This window comes from Melospiza georgiana, chromosome 3 (assembly GCF_028018845.1).
Source record: "Melospiza georgiana isolate bMelGeo1 chromosome 3, bMelGeo1.pri, whole genome shotgun sequence".
NCBI classification, from domain to species: domain Eukaryota; kingdom Metazoa; phylum Chordata; class Aves; order Passeriformes; family Passerellidae; genus Melospiza; species Melospiza georgiana.
In genome coordinates, this window is record NC_080432.1 from 114,448,705 (window position 1) to 114,465,849 (window position 17,145).

At 35.9% G+C, this 17,145-nt stretch overlaps 1 pseudogene; it reads right to left on the reverse strand.

Moving 5' to 3' along the window:
• Positions 1–2,623: 2,623 nt before the first annotated feature.
• Positions 2,624–17,145, reverse strand: part of LOC131081111 (PWWP domain-containing DNA repair factor 3A-like) — a 34,176-nt pseudogene continuing 19,654 nt past the window's right edge.

Below are 17,145 nucleotides of genomic sequence, written 5' to 3' on the forward strand. Positions count from 1 at the left end.
AGCCTGCTTAGAAAGCACCTATAGAGACCACACAAAAAGTACACGTAGAAAAGTATCTGAACAAAATACTCATGCCCTGAATACTGCCAGGCACTTCAACTCAGCTGGTTTGAATACCCAAATGCAGCACAAATTTCCCGCTGGTTCTGTGCAATTGTCAATGTTTTCTGTTCAGTTCTCAGTGTGGGCCCAAGGGAATGCATCCAGGTTTGCAGCAAAGAGCTCCATAGTAGTTCCTAAAGATTAGAAGTTTTGAGAAGTTTGTTTATCAGTGTTTGCAATGATGATGAAAACATGGACTGAAGTTGTAATTAAAAGAAAAAGGAAGAAAACAAAACCCACAGGAGGATTTGTTTTGATTTTTTTTTTTGTTTTGTGAGAGTGGTGTGACATTTGTTAGGTATCTGTTTCATAGTGCAATATTTTATTTGGCTTTATTTTAGCATTTCAGCTATATCTTCCAGTATAAATACACTGCTTATGCATTTAATGAAGAAAAATCTACACAGTTTGCTAAGAATTGACATAAAGTAATTGAACAGTTTTTTTCATGCCCAGAAATCTGGGTTCTTTATTCAGCTCATCTATCATCTTTTTTGATATCTTCTTCTTCAATATCCCATTTGTACAAAATTTTAAGGTGTTGAAAAGTAGTCAAAGTGGTGACTAAAATTTCAATCTCATTCACTTCAATTGTTTTTCCTGTGAAACTATCCAAGAGATAGTTTCACTGACGAGATTTTCATGGCACTGATTTTAAATATTTCTTTCAAAAATTCATTCTCATACATGGCCCCTTTGTCATTGCATTATAAGGCACACATAAACTTAAAACAACAAATAAGACTAGTCTCAAATATTTAGATGTGCTTAGGTAGTTAAGTATTGATCTTGGAAGCATTTGTTCATGCCAGTAACTTTTTCCTTAGGGGAAAACTTAAAATCAGAAAGATTGCATGGTGCAAGCTTTCCTTGTACAAGTAAGGTGTGTGCTCCCCAGCAAGGAGTCCTGCGTGGATAATTTAGCCAACCTTTTCACCTCCCTGTGCCTCTTTTGTTAAACCAATGTCCAGTGCAGGGATTGCCACTTTGTGCACCTACATAAACCTTGCAGGAATAATTCTGACATTTCTAAAGGCTTACATAAGGCAATTAATAATTCAGAATGAAGGTTAAAAGTGACAACATACCTAGTTTTATCATTTGTTTAACTAATTCCTGTGTAAGAGGAATTGCTTAGGCTGATTAAAAACCAGAAGCCATGTGATCTCTTTTCCTAAGAGAGTACTCAGATTGACTTACTAATTGTATTCATTGTTTTGAATATCCTTCATGTGCCTTTCTATTCCTCTCTTTAAACAAAAAAATTCAAATTTTTTTGTTGCTTTTACAAGTAATAACTTTAATTATTGAATATTTTTATATATTTTTAGAAGAAAGATACACAATAAATGTACATAAAATATAAAAATGCATCCAGATATTATTTATATCCACTGTTTGCCTGTGGTTTGATGCTTTTCCCTTTTTATTTTATGGGGATTTTGGGGTTTTTTTGCACTTACCTGAATACTGTGAAGTTGTATTAAAGTTCACCTAAGGACACACGAAAATAGAGAGGGAAATAATGTAGATGGGTTTTCTTCTTGTTGTTGTTAATCTTTTATTATTAATATTGCCTTATACCTATACCATGGAGTAGAGTCCTCTGTCATATTGTGGAGAGCAGCCTACAAAGCAAAGATGTTAGGTTGTCTGGAAATGTGTATATTTTTCTAAGATAAACTTGATCTTTCCCTCTGTCTTTACTAGTTACCCACATACCTGCAAAGCAGGACTGACCAGGACCAGATTTTACACCACTAGAAATAACATTTTCTGTAGAATTCAAAAGTAAAGTTGGTTTGTATCAGGGATTTCTCTTCAAGCTACTATGTGGAATTTATATCTGTCTCAGGCACTAGGAGCTCCTGATGATATTTTCTGTGTGGCTGGATGGGTTCAGTAAATCTCCCAGAGCCCTGCAGTTCTGTGTCTATGGAGGGCACTGCTGGAAATGGAAGCTCTTCCAGACTTTTTCTGTTCTCCAAATTACCCCAGCCTTCTTCATGCTTTTCAGTAGGGGATGAGTTTAAAGGTTTTTTTTAAGTTTTAGCTTCATGATAGCGCTTCTATCTTTTTCTTTATTCTTTTTAATATCACATTCCACTTCAAAAATGACTAGGTACCTGCTTTTTTATCTTCTTGATTTGCATTATTATGCAGTAAAAATCTTTTATATAAGGCACTCCAATAAATGTTAATCCTTTAAATCCTCTATTTCACCCACCCACCCACTTAGGGCCCAATTTGCTCTGGCTTCATGCATCATTTGTTCTTAAAATCTGCAGAAATTCCACAAAAATGCTTAATGCAGCAAAATCTGCAAAGCTGTCAAAGGAATAGTACTTATTCCCTACATGTGATTGTTTTATCTTTAATTAAGCAACACTAAAAAAGCAAACTTTTTTTACCCTCCAAAGCAAAAGAGGTAAGGAATAAAAATCCTAATTAACTAAATAAATACGCCCTAGTTACGAAGCAGTCTAACATTTTAGGAGAGGTAAATGTCACATAAATTTTGCTACACGTGGATTACACATTTCAAAGTACATTTTTGTAACAAAAATAGAGTAGACAGCAGGACCAGGACAGTGATCGTCTTCCTGTACTCGGCACTGGCGAGGCCACACCTCAACTCCCGTGGGCAGTTCTGGGGTGGAGGGACAAGAGGGACGCCGATGTGCTGGGGAGAGTTGGGAGAAGAGCAGCAGACCTGGAGAAGGGTCTGGAGTGTGAGTGCTGTGGGGAGAGGCTGAGGGAGCCGGGAGAACTGGAGGCGTGAGGGGGAAATTGTGGCTCCCTGCAGCGGCCTGAGGGAAGGCCGCAGCCAGGCGGAGGTGGGCCCTTCTCCCGGGCCAGCACTGGCAGGACAGGCAGAAACAGCCTCGGAGCTGCACCAGGGCAGGCTCAGCTGGACACCAGCAGAAGCTTCTCCACTGAAATGATGTCCAAAAATTGGAATGCCCAGGGCGGTGGTGGAGTCGCCATTCCTGAAGCTGTTCAAGAAACGGCTGGACGTGGCATGCTCTGATTTAGTTGACGTGATGGCGTTTGGTCAAAAGTTGGAATTGATGGAGGCCTTTTACAACCTTAATGATTCCATAATCCTATAAATATATCATTACTTTTACCAGTCCACACACAAAACTTTTTGAAAATATTTTGAACATCATTGCATTTCACCATGACACTTCGACACAGTACCTGCGCCAGTTCATGTTGATTAATGGTAATGAGAATTTAATGCATTAAAACAGAATTTCTATTTAATAGAAATGAATTTTTTTCAAAAATAAGTGAGAGTATAAGAAAATTTCACATGTATTAAACAATATTTTAATATTAGAGCCTTCAACTTGTGAAAATAGTAATTTTTCAGAAGAAACTGGGTCACGGACTGATGGGGCAAGCACCAAAATTTTGGAATACCTACACAGTGTCCTCTGTGTTCCTGGATATATTTCACCAAATTACATTCCTCACTCCTTCACTTGTTCTCTCATATTAAGCCACGTGTCTGCCTTTACAAAGAATATAAAGAACTTTGAATAACTTTCCTCTGAATTTCCTAATGCAAACACACACAAAAAAATCATTAATATATTTAAAAAAGGCTTTTCATTAGTAACACCTAATTGAAATTATTCTCCAGTGCATTCTATTAGAGGCAATTTGGGTCAGATTGCATTTATCAATGTAGATTGCACTTTTAGCATTGTACCATACCCATGCTAAAATTCCTATTCTGTTCTCTGGCTTTTCATTATTTGAATAAAATAGCCCTTTTCATTTGTACAGTTTAATTTAATGATAGCGTGCCTATTACTTACTATCATAAGGTATTTGTCATATTTGAGTAGAACATAATAACAGACTTTTTAAGTGGAGGTTATGAGAAGCATTCAGACTGTTTCAGAGGTTTTATAATAATTTTCTTTTTCCTTGATGGCAAGTGCTTATTTTTATGGCTTGAAAATATGTTTAGATTCTTTTTTACTTTCTAGGATGCGATAGTAAAGCTAGAGGTGGACCTGTAGGCAAAATTTTATATATACAAAATTAAACAGCAGCTTTGGCTTTGTGTTGTTTTTAATGAGAGGGTGGAGAAAAAAAGATTTCTTTTGAGGTACTATGGGGAATTCTGACTTAAATGAAAACATTTTTTAGTCGTAGAATAGATTTTTTTTTTTTTTTTGACTGGGAAAGCAAAAATATTTATATTAAAGTGGAAGAAGGAGCTGAAGGTCAAGGGGTAATCTGATACAGCACATCTCAAGCTGAAAGTCAGTCCCATGATCAGTTCCACTGCCTGACAGTTACCTCAGAGTTTTCTTCTGCTTGGTATTATTCTGCATGCTGGAAGAGCATTTAAACATTAATGTCTTAATTTCAAAGAAGACATACATTTTTTCTTCTGACACGTTCTAGGAGGTACAAGACTTGTGAATTTTCTTGCCCTAGGACATAAAGGATTACCTGTAAGTAGAAGTTCATAGTTAGCATTCTGACTCTCTCCCTCTGGATAAAAAAGGCTATAAAAATATCAAGAAAGCATAATTTATTGGGTTTTTTCCTTGAATGGTCTTCCTTGGGACTGTCAAAAACTCTTTTCTCTTGACAAGATCTCTTAGATTTCCCATCATAGGGACCAGAACTAGGACAGGTCCTCAACAGATAATCACAACCACTGCAGATTCACCAAAGGAAGATGCCACAAACATATCTGACCCTTTTCTGAGCCCCTGAATACTGATAAACACTGATAAAGTTGCTAAAATGTATTTTGAAGATTTTTATTTTTTGTATATTGAAGTCTACCTTTCATATGAGCACAATGTCTTCACTGATGTTTTTTCCAATAAATACTAACAGGAACAAGAACAAGAACAAGAGCAAGAACAAGAACAAGAACAAGAACAAGAACAAGAACTGTCACAAATTTATTTACTGAGATAATTAGGTTAATGATTGGTCAAAAGCTCTTGTTTTCCAATCTTGTAAATGATATTGCATTTATAGAATTCTAGAATGGTTTGGATTGGAAGTGACCATTGGCAGAGACAATTTCCCCCACTCATAGACTACTGATGAAATTCCATCTATGAATCTTTCTTGTTTTCTATATTAATGAACACAGAATCTTCTTCCCATCACTTCTAACTTGCTGACAGTTATAACACTTCCTCAACTGGCATGTAAGAAACCTTTTCAGACAGTGAATCACATGCAAGAAAAATTCAAGTGAATTTGAGCACATTTTTGTTGCAGATGGTCATTAGAAAGGAATATTCTCAATACTGTTGATTCATCTTGATAGAATACACATGTATACTTGTAATAAAGAAGGACCAAGTTTTCTGCTTCTAAAACAAAAAGACAGCAACCAATAGTTTTAGCAATTCAAATTTATTCACTCCTGATTTTTTGTCAGAAAACAGAGGTATACACATGTAACATACAAGAATAACATAGCTGAATTATATTTAGGTAAATAGCAATCCAATGAAAGCTGCATCAAAAATTGAAGGAAAAAGAAATATTCTTAAGATTTTGCTCTGTCTTTTAAAAATTATCTTGGTCATTAGCTTAAAAAATCTACTATTGGGATGTATCTCTGGAGCACACATGTTTTTAAAATATTAGTGAACATGCATTGATTAAAAGGATGATCAAGTAGCACTTATTGTTTAATACAGGTCATAGAACTTATCTAGAAATTACTGAGTCTCTTGATGCCACCCTGAATATATAACTTTAAGTTGACAAGAGCCATTTTATCTCCCAGCTTCAGCAATCTATCAATTCAAAGTTGAATTTTAACCTGGGATTCTCTTCTCATCCTCATTTTGTCATAAGCATATATTGCAATGAAAAAATTACTCTCCAAGAATGAATATTTCTCCCTCATATGCGGAAGGCAGAGACTCTATGGCTTATGTGGACTAGCAGAGTGGTTAGATGTCCTAGTGTCTCAGTCTTTTGAGCTGTGTTTTCAAGCTCCTGGTATTACTTACCTTTTTTCCACTACATTCAGGAAAACTGAACCCCAGCTGCGAAAAGAAAAAAAAAAAAAGTCAGGGAAGCTATACTACATGCACATGGAATTTTCCCTGTCAATGGTCACTTCCAATCTAAACCATTCTAGGATCATGATCCTATGATTCCATGATTCTATGAATACAATATCACCTACAAGAATGGAAAATGAGACCTTTGACAAATCATTGACTTAATTGTCTCAGTAAATAAATTTGTGACAGTATTTATATCATATAACATATTAAGATTAATGAAGTTCACCATATTTTGTTTAATCTTAATAATGTGTTTGTTTTCTTCCACTTACCAAATCAATCTTCAATGTCTTTTTCTCCTCTTGTCAATTTGTCTTAAGAGTTTCAACGTACGGACATGAGAAGCAGGCACGTCATTCCATTAACAACCTTCATCTCTCATCCTGGAAAATTGCTTTGGAGAAATGAAAGGCACGAAAAACTCCTTATTCTCCTCCTGCCTGTCTGCCATGTGGGCTGCCACTTGGAAAGAATGAAGGCTGCTTGGGAGCTGCCAGGCAGTGACACCTTGGCAGAAGCCCAGTCCTCACCACCACTAATGCACGCGCTCCTGAGGACATATCCTGGACCTGACAGAACCTGGATTGACTCCCGTGTAGTCATGGGACTACATACTAAACACTTACTTGATATTTACATACATAAATACTCTGCTGTGCTCTTAAATGTTGTTTTCTGCTATCTAGAGCAAACTCTGTGTCCTCTCAACCCCACTATTTTTATGGTCGTTTTGGTTCCCTCACTCATGACAAAAATATCTCTTTGATAAAGCAGAAAATGGTGCCCAATACAGAGGGGTTATAGTTATATTTCAGTCCAACTAGTTATATTTCAGTTGCACTAGTTAGACTGAAATGATTCTAGGAATGGAGATTAGTCATTCATTTCCTGCAACCAGCCGTACTGCTGATTACCCAAGGCTGATATCAATCCAGCAAAAATCAATGTGTCCTGAGCCATTACCCAAACGACTTCTCTCTTAGTTGTTATCTTGTGATACATATCTTATTGTCATATTGGTCCTGAAGGCAGAATGATCACATTACCGTTTCTGTATGTGACTATAAGCTGAACAACCATTAGAGAAGAGAGCAGGCAAGGCTATCAGACAGCCATATTTGCAAACAACAAATCATACTTATAAATCACCAAATCTTAAGTGCATATACACTCTTTTTAAGACAGAAAATTATATTTATTTGCATTAATTAACTAATTTTTTCCAATCTAGTGAAAAATTTCATAAAATCACAGCATCATTAAGGGTGGAAGGGGTGTCTGGGTAATCTAACTTCTGCTCAAAGAAAGGTGAGCTAGCACAAGGTTGCTCAAGACCATGTCCAGTGGAGTTTTGAGGATTTCTCCAAAGACTGAGATGCCACACCTTCTATGGTGTAGCATTTAGCAAAAGATAGGCTCAGCTGATTACACTGCTAGTGTGTCAGCATTGGTTTTCACACTGTCTTTTGGTCTAAAACTGCAGCAGCTCAACAAGCTTTTGCAGTGTTCAACCACCCTCAAAGAAATAAAGCTGTCTTCTGATGTTTAAATGTATTTTTTTCTTTTCAAATTGACATTTGAGTTTGTGCCTGTTGCCACTTCTACTGTCAGTGGGCACCACTGGGGAGAGTCTGATTCTGTATTTCTAGTCCCCAGTGACAAAAGGGAAACTTGTAAAACCTCTCACTATTATGTTAAATAATGTCATCACCTAAATCTTACTTTTGTTTAAGGTCAGAATATACAACAACACTGTCTTCTAACTCCCTTACAGAATTAAAAACAATTAGACCAATTTACAATTCCAGAGAGCAAAAGATCTTTTGCATCTAACGGTAGCATCTAATCTGACCTTATCAAAGTCTTTTTAAAAAGTTAAATAAATTGGAGATTCACTTTCTTTTTCTGCCACTCATTTAATCATCCAATTTATTCATCCCCTAAATTATAATAACTAAAAATTTGCTCCTGACCTTCACTTGGTTGTTCTTTGTTACCTAAATAAGAAAAAAGCATATGAAAGAAATCTTGTGATTTCCCTCCCCTCTCCCCCATCTCTTCCTTACCTCTCTGAATTCAAAAGTCTCTGAACTTCACGACAGCATCCAGTGCATCACAGCCTCAGGTGCCATTGCCATCGTCCAGCTCCTTCTGCTGACATTGCACCATTACCCAGATGTTGCAGGTCCAGAGTCTCCATGGACCACAGTTACAACCTCACAGTGGTCTATGACATGGATCAATCATCATGGGAAGAGCTGTCTCCTGCTTTCTCTGCCCTTTTTCATATTTTCAGAGTACTTCCTTTGAGGAAGAACATTCAGGGGAAAGGGGAAGGAATTTTTACTTTTTCCTGTTCAGGGTGACTGACTCACCTTGCATTTCTTGCAAGCCTCAGTCTTACACTTCTTTATCAGTTCTGACCTCCTCCTTCCTTTGCCCATTTTTAGGAGCTCCAGACAGAAGGCTGAGACAGAACTCACATAAAGAAACTTTTTCTGCTCCTCTTAACTTTTTCTCCATAAACTTTTTCTCTGAATATTTAAAGATGGTCAAACCACAGAATTAGAACAATGAAATAATAACAACTATCCTAGACTCTTCCTGTCTCCCCAACCAGACAGTGGGAACTTCTCCAACACCTCTGGAAGTACCCCTGTAGAGCCCATTGCTTTATCCACAGGAAAATTTAGCTAGTAAGATTGGCACAGAGTATGCAGAAGACACTGCAATTGAAATAAATTTGTTTGTGAGGTCCCTGATTGAGAAGATCCTCTGATTTTGTACCTGTTTCCTCCATTGAAGCATAGTTTTCCTTTGTGGCTGAAGAATTCTTCCTTAATAATTAATATTAGTATAATAATCAATCTGATCAAGAACTTCTATGTAACAATTAATGTCACATTTAAGCAGTCTGAGGTGCTGGGTTGTACTTGCTGTTCAGGTGGGACAAGCCTACGTAACTTCTACTACAAATCACAGGGTTTTGGTGACAGCCAGGGCACTCTCTTTTGCTGTCTTCCTCAACCCTCTTCTAAAGTCAATGATCAGCTCCCGAAATGCTCCTTGATTCTTTATTCTAACCCAGAGAGCATCTTGGGTCTTAAATCTGTCTGAAATCCACTCTAAACTGCTCCCTGCTTTTCATAGAGCATTGGACTTAGAAAAATGGAATGAGGCAGAAGTACTCCAGGTTGAAGGAGGTGAAGAGACTCAAGAAAAGCAAGAAGAGGATAGCTTTTATTTCTACATTCTTCAGCATCCAAAGTGTCCTAGAAGCCATGTTGCTCACTGAAAAAATTCTACTCCAGGTGTTTCTGCAATAATAGAACGATCATGACTTCAGCTTCTGGTTCACTAAAGCCTTTTCTGAGTTTCCAGAAAGGTGGAAAACATTTTTACACCAGCAGTTCTGGGTTCAGCTGCCTTTACATCTCTCCATAAATCTGTGATGAATTTTTTGCTTTCCAGTACTTCTGGCCTATCTAGCAATGCCACTCTCATTAACACAGTAAAAAGATACCAACCCACTGGTGAAATGTAATAGCAGCATTGCTACTTACCAGAAAGAACAGCAGGAGAGCTCTTCATCAAGTGGTTGTGCAGAATTGCAAAGACCCTGATGACAAGCTTGATTTCAGGTATCTACTGCCCCAGAAATTTCTGATGGGGTGGCAACTCTTACCTACCTGAAAAAATCCCTCTGACACTGCTGATGCACAGATCTCTTTTAAAGCCATTGCCTTATTAGCTGCTCCTGCCAAAGGTAGAATACCAGTTTAGCAAGCTTTAAAACACCTTTCTGGCTAATCTCCATTACAGAAATATGTCTGGAAAGACATTCATGCTCAGTTTGCTTCATTTCATCATTCTTTTGCCTTTGCCTAGTGAAGAAGAGTCAGAAGGAAAAATAAGGATTCCCCATGGGCTGGAATGTCTGACCCCACGGCTGATGTGCATGGATTGAGTCATTGTGTTTAATGACCCTGGTGGAGTCCACACTAAACACTGCAGTTGAGAATTCCCTGCACCTTCCATTTTCCCTTGAGGAATCCACAGCCTGGCTAGAAGATGGTTCTCACTGTCCCCATTCTCAAACAAACTGCTGGTAATCCACCTTGCATGCCACAGACCAGAGTCTGGAATGAAATTGTGGAGAGAGAATTATCACAATATGGAAAAGTTCATCAAAATATCTCACTCATCTACAGTGGAGAAAAGAACGGATTTGAAAGAACTTTTCTGTCCCTTCAATAAGGAATCTGTTTTGCTTGTGGTAATGATTTCTGTTTCGACTACTTTGCTCTATTTATTCTATTCTGCTACACATATCTGCTACACATTAACTGGAAATACATATCTGAAAAAAGTATTTTCAGCATAATTAAAATATACAGGCCTTAATACTTCCCATCCAATCTCAGACCAACAGCTTAATTGGTTATAATAGCTGTTCATGAAAGATTTCAAGACACGATAAATTTTTTATTCTGCTATAAGAAAATTACTAAAAATAACCATTGCCAGGTTTAATTATAAATCATAGTTTATGGAAATAATAAAGACAAAATTATTCTTGATTATACCTACACTAATTGTAAATAAACAGTGAAATAAGCTTCTATAAAGCTATGGAGTTATTTTATTGTTCGGGGTTTTTTTCCCCACACAGGTGGCTTTAACAATATTTTGGCATCACAGCTGAGTAATAAATTATGAGGTTTCCATGGTAGCCAAGTAAGCTGAGTATCACATCAGCTGTCTCTGAACTTCAAACAGATTTTAAATTTTATTTAACCATCCTTTTAACACTACTGACTGTCTGATCCATATTCTCTCCCTGGTTTAAGAACACGTTGTAGCCAGCAATAGAGATTATCAAGAAATAATGAAATCATGTCATACTCTTAGAGATTATCAAGAAATAAAGAAATTTTCTTATACTCTATTTTGTTCTGCAATGGCCTCTTTTCATTGTTGTTGGGGATTTTTTTGTTTGTTTGATTGGGTTTTGTTGGTGGTGGTTTTGTTTGTTTGTTTGTTTGTTTGTTTTGATTTTTATTTTAGATTTTTCAGCTAGAACCTATCTGAGCTGGTGCTCTACCAGTCTGTTGAATATGTTTGCAAATAACCTGAAAATGTGGAGAAGTTAGAAAGCTTACAAGGTCTGTTGGTGACAATAAGTTTTTCAAGGTAGTATTGCAAACAGAATTGCAAAATGGTTTTAAAAACTGAGCACCTAGGAAGTAAAAAGTCCAATTCAACTGGGCGGTGATGAGTGTCAAGTTGGCGAGAAAGTGAGAGAACAAACAATAATTATTTCACGTGCAAAATGTCAGGCAGATTATTCACATTGCCACAAGACTTCAAGGAATGTTCAGTGAAAACATCAGCTGAGTATTTAAAGGTGGTCAAAAAGGCAAATCAAAGGTCATAGATTGTAAGGAAAGAGAACTTGACACATCACAGGACCATTCTCCCATATAAATCTATATTATGGGTACTATATATGCTGTGATGACTTAATGCCAAAATAAATGCCAGGAAATGATTCAGCCAAGCAATATCAAAAGTGTTGAACTTCCATAAGAGGAATAATTGATTAAATTAGAAGTTCTCATTCTTCAGAAGAGACAGTTAAGAACTATTGTAAAAGACATTGACAAATGCATGGGACATGGAGATGCTGAGAGATCTCTTTTTCATTTATTGTGTCTTCTGCATCAGAAGAACAAGGGAACAGCAACTAAAGATCTGGGACTCAGGTTCAAAATAACCCCCAAAAAGCTGTCCTCTGCTGCTGCAACAAAGCTATTGAACTCCTGAGCAGGATTCTGTGGACTTCATTGCATTCAGGGAGATCTTCATTTGAAAGCAACACACTAAGTGTTACTAAAGGCATAAATGAAGATTTGGCCTAACTTTTATTATTGGCATGTAATGTATTTCTATCCTAAGTAACTGGAAAAGGTCTGGTACTGTGGGATTCAAATTGATCGATTAGATAACAAGAAATTATTTCTGATTGCAGTTTAAGAAATTACGACAATGTTATAATATTTTTAAACTCTCTTTATCCCTTTTATAAATTATTTTAATTTAAAATTATATGCAAAAAACGCTGTAGTTTAATGGACACACATTTATATGCTATCAGGCATTTATACTAATAAAGGAAAAGCTAAAGAACTGCAGCTGGCACTGGAAGGGAGGGTTGTGGGGTTTATGGCACTGTTTAATTCCCATGAGAACAGAATGTGGCCAAAGCCAGAGATGAGCATTTGGGAAATGTCTGTTTTCTACTAAATGAAGTTTAATTGCATTAAAGATTTAGGTTACATCTACAGGGAACACATGAGAGCAAAAGTGGTGTCAACAAAACACCTTTTTACAAATCAAAACATTCATAACAAAACCTTGAAAAGTCAGAATTTGTTATAATTCATTTTAAAATCATGAGTAGTACTTACTTTAACTCTTATTATTTTATAATGTTAATAATTTTGAGTATTTGAAAACTTTCCACTTGATTGATTAAAATCTGAGAGATTTTGAAACCCACAAAATGTTTTAACTGCTTGTCTGTATTTACACAGATAGAATTTTATAATATTCCTAATACGGTGATGTTTTATCTCAAATTTTCACCATGAGACTACTTTGGATCATTTTAGTATTAATTTTACAGAGAACAAAATACATTTGCCAAGACCAGGAAATTAAAACAGCTCATTTAGAGTCTATGCAGCATCTATGACATTTCTTGATTACTAGTTGTTGGGGTATGTTATGTGGAGAATTTCTGAAGCTGATGACATTTTTCTGCTGACTGCTGCCTCCTGCACTGCAGCACATTGATTCTTCCATCTCCAGCTTAGCCTTGCCCCTTCAGCCTGACCCCACATCCTGCTCCCTTTCTCGTGTGGAGGAGCAGCACACGTGCTGAAATGGGATCCTTTCACACCAAGAACAGGGAGGGGATTTGCCTCTTAATGCTGATCATAGGCACTAAAATCATCCATAAGGCTGTGCTCTCCATGTTAATCCTGCAAAGGCATTCGTGGGACACCTGTTCTGGATTAGACTGCTAGATTGATTTTGCAACACAGTAGTTGCAAAAAAGGCTTACAGACCATATATAGACATTTACAAAGGTTAAACACAGACTATGTTTGGCAAAAGTATCATTCCAAGAACTCTCTCCAAGGGATATCTGTTCACTGAGACCTGTGGGCTAACTGCAGTCTTTTTCCCTGGTCACTTGCAGATTTATCAAAGGAGCAGTCCATTTGATTAAATACTGTACAAAATGTTCAGAAATAGTTTTAGTTTATAAAAATGGGCTCATTTTCTGTGTTTTTCCCATGGTATTGAGGAGCTAAGTCAGCACTGAGGTTTTCTGTCCTTCTGTCCAGCTGTTGTTTTCTCTGTGCGTCCATAGCAGGCCTACTGCGACTTCCAGGTGAAATGGAAATCAAATCAGCATATCCCAACATAGTATTGTTTTATTTCTGCATCACTGCAGTGACACAATGGTTAGTGATTCCAAATTCGCCTGTGGCCATTCCCAGTTTTGTCAGCTTTCATGATCATTATATTTTATGAAACCTCTTTCATAGTCATAAACATTCAAAAGTTTAAAGACATATTATAGCTGGACAATCTCACATACATTGAAAAGGTCTGCCAGTTCTAGGAGAGCAAAAACATTTTGATTGAGATATGATCTAGCTTTTCAATTTACACTAAGTAAAACAATATAAAAATGTTTCATTTTAATTTGTTCCACATGTCAGTGATGAACAAAATGTAATAAGTTTTCCCATATGAGTTTATAAAAACATCCAGAGGCTCAGATGCTTCATAATATCCAGATTTCAGATAATATATAGTAGGTTAGCAGGATTGATTCAAGTATGTATGAGAGAAATTGACAATAATCTTAAATAAGATTTAAGTTAACAAAAACATTCATTGAGAAATCATAAACTATCTACCTAACATTTCACAATAAATTCAGGCTAAGTTTTTATTTCTTTATATGTATTTACAGCATAAAGTATAATAAACGTTATTACAGAGATGTACATTTCAAACAAAGGTGTATGAATAATAAGAGAGTGTACCATTTAAACACCTTTGTTAGAAATTCAAATATCTTTTTTGTACAACTTTCAATTTTTCTGGATTTTTGATAACACGGTCTTAATTATAAAAGTGCAAGTTGTAGCAGGTAATAGATTATCATATGCTGCTGAAATAGTTGCATGGAAGAAATAACCTGTAGAGCAGATGGTTTATAATAACATAAGCATTAATAATTTTAATGGATAATCAGATTCTTTTATTAATTTTTGTTCTATTTAAAATCAAGGGCAACAGCGTAGGTAGGGGTTCAAGCAATTAATGACCAGAAACTGTTCCCAGCTACCTTACTAATTCTGGAGTTGGTCAACATTCACTCTAATTTGATCCCTTCTCCAGCATTCTAGGCTGGGCCAATCTACATTAGTTTTGAGCCTTTTCTGTGTAAAACAAGGAGTCAAAAGGGAAAGCCATAATGAAACCTAAAGAGTTTCTGGTGCTTTCCTGATATTGTAATAAAATTGTTTTGATTTTGTTTCTTGTTTAAATGCTACTATTACTATTATCTGAATTAAAAAAAAAAACTACTCTTGCTTTACAGAGCACAGTTTTGGGAAAGAAGTACCATTTCTAGGAAAAAAATTGAAGGGGGAAGATATTTTTCTAGTTATTTGGCCTTTAATTAATCTGATTTTCTTACTATAAGGTTGAAGTGTAACAGGAAAACATCTAATTAGAAACAACATAATCCAAAACATGAAATAATTAAATAGTGCAAATCTTTGGGGTATTAAAAGTGTTGCTGTAGAGTGCCCATTATTTGGTGGGCTTCTCTGGGTGAAATCCAGTGGCTTACATTTCTAAATGACAGTCTGCCTATCTAATTTTTTTTCAGACTTTTTCTTCCTCAAAAACATGAACAATTTTATGCAAACCAAATTACAGCTTTTGTGTCATCTGAGTAATTTGAAAGAGTTATGGTAGTGCAGGAGAGCATGTGGCCATGTAATTAGAAATTAAGAGCTCTTCTGACAATGTACAAACATGATGACGCTCCCTTTTCATACCTATCTTGATCTCGGGAGGGACAAAGGAGGGAAGGAAAAAAATCTATTTAAATTAATTGAGGTCATTTTAAACAAACAGCTATGCACAAGCAGATCTGTCAAATATAAATATATGCTTTATTCTTAATCAATTTGTAGAGCAGATTTATACCTAGGCATAACTCTCAGCATGGTCTCTGCTATGCCACAGAAATGACACATCAGCATCAGCATCTTATCTTTACTAGAACTTCCAGTGTAGCTTTATTGAAATTAGCAGAGGAGAAAAGGATGAAAGCAGACAGAAAGAGTGACTGGGACAGAAATTCAACTCCACTCTCACATGCCATTGTCCAGATTGATTAAGGGATGTTATCTTTTATTGACATATTACTTTAGTTGAGCTTTTTCCCTGACAGCAGAAAGGAAATAGAAGAGAAATTTCTCCTTCACTATTTTGGATAGCGAAATTCAGGTTATGACACTCAGTTTATACTACTCCTGAGACCCAGTGACATTAGGATTATATTTTCTTATTTCACAGCTTCTCATTCCCCTTATGCATTGCTAGATAGTCCCCTGGTTTTTCTCTGTGGAAAGGTTAGAGGGTAGACATGATCCAGTAAGCAGTGAAATCAAAGGACAGATTAAATACGCTGTAAAGAAGATGGCTACTACATCTCTAAGGCCAGACACAGAAGTTAAAATGAAGAGGGGAAAATGTTGACATTATAAAATATCCAAAGCTGTAAAAATTTTAATATACTTGTAGATTAAAGGTATAATGATTTAAAATATATCTACCTCACCTTTTATTTAAATGAGTATGTTTTGTTTCACTTGTTTTTTTCCCCCACTTTGAAAGAGATCTCACCTGTTTTCCTTTGCATATAATAGCAAACTTCAAACTTCATTTCATTGAACCAGCATGGATGTCACCACTGCTTGTTTACACTACTTATTACAGTTATTAATGTTGGGAAAAAAAAAACAAACAAACAAAAAAGCGACAAATCAAAAACCCACAACCAAATAGAAAAGCTCGTAAGTATTCGTATAATCTATTGTGAGGCTAGTTCTTATTACCCTTGTTGTTTCTTTGAAAATCTACTTAAGACTTTGTCATAAAGTTTAATAATTCACAGTGACTACAAGGCATTCAGTGTTGTCCTTTAGAAAGTTAATAAGAGTACATTTAAAAATTAGATTTTGGCCTTTTTGAACGTTTGTTTTCTTTGGTATATAGAATCCACATTTTTATTGAATAATTAGATGCTTTGTACAGTTTTCTTTTTTTTTTCAGAATTAATATTTGTTAATCATATATTTAGATGCAAGTGGATTTTGTTAGTCTGAGAAACAAAAGATTCCAAGTTTAAGCACATTTTTCCTGTAACAGATGGAGATCATGAAGAAAATGCATCCCTTGAAGTATGAAACAGAAGACAAATAAGTAACAGCAGCAACTGTATTGAGTGCAGCAATGTTTTCCATGAATGCACTTTGCTCATCTGTCTCTGCTTTGAATGAATGAAAGGATTCATTCTTTATAATAAACAAAACCAGTGATTTTCTGGACAAATATGGGTATTTCTCCATTAAGGTATATTTTGATGCATTGTAATTCATAACCTGTAATCCATCTTTTGGTAGGTTTTTTTTTTCCAAATAATCACAAAATAATAAGATTTCATGCAAGAAATTGATAGTTCACATAAAGTGTTTACAAATATGTCTATCTGGGTAAAAATTTTTTTGCAAATGTAGTTGTTAATAGCTAATTAAATTTTCTAATAGGACTAGCTACCATCATGGGGATTATGTATGAAAACTCTTCC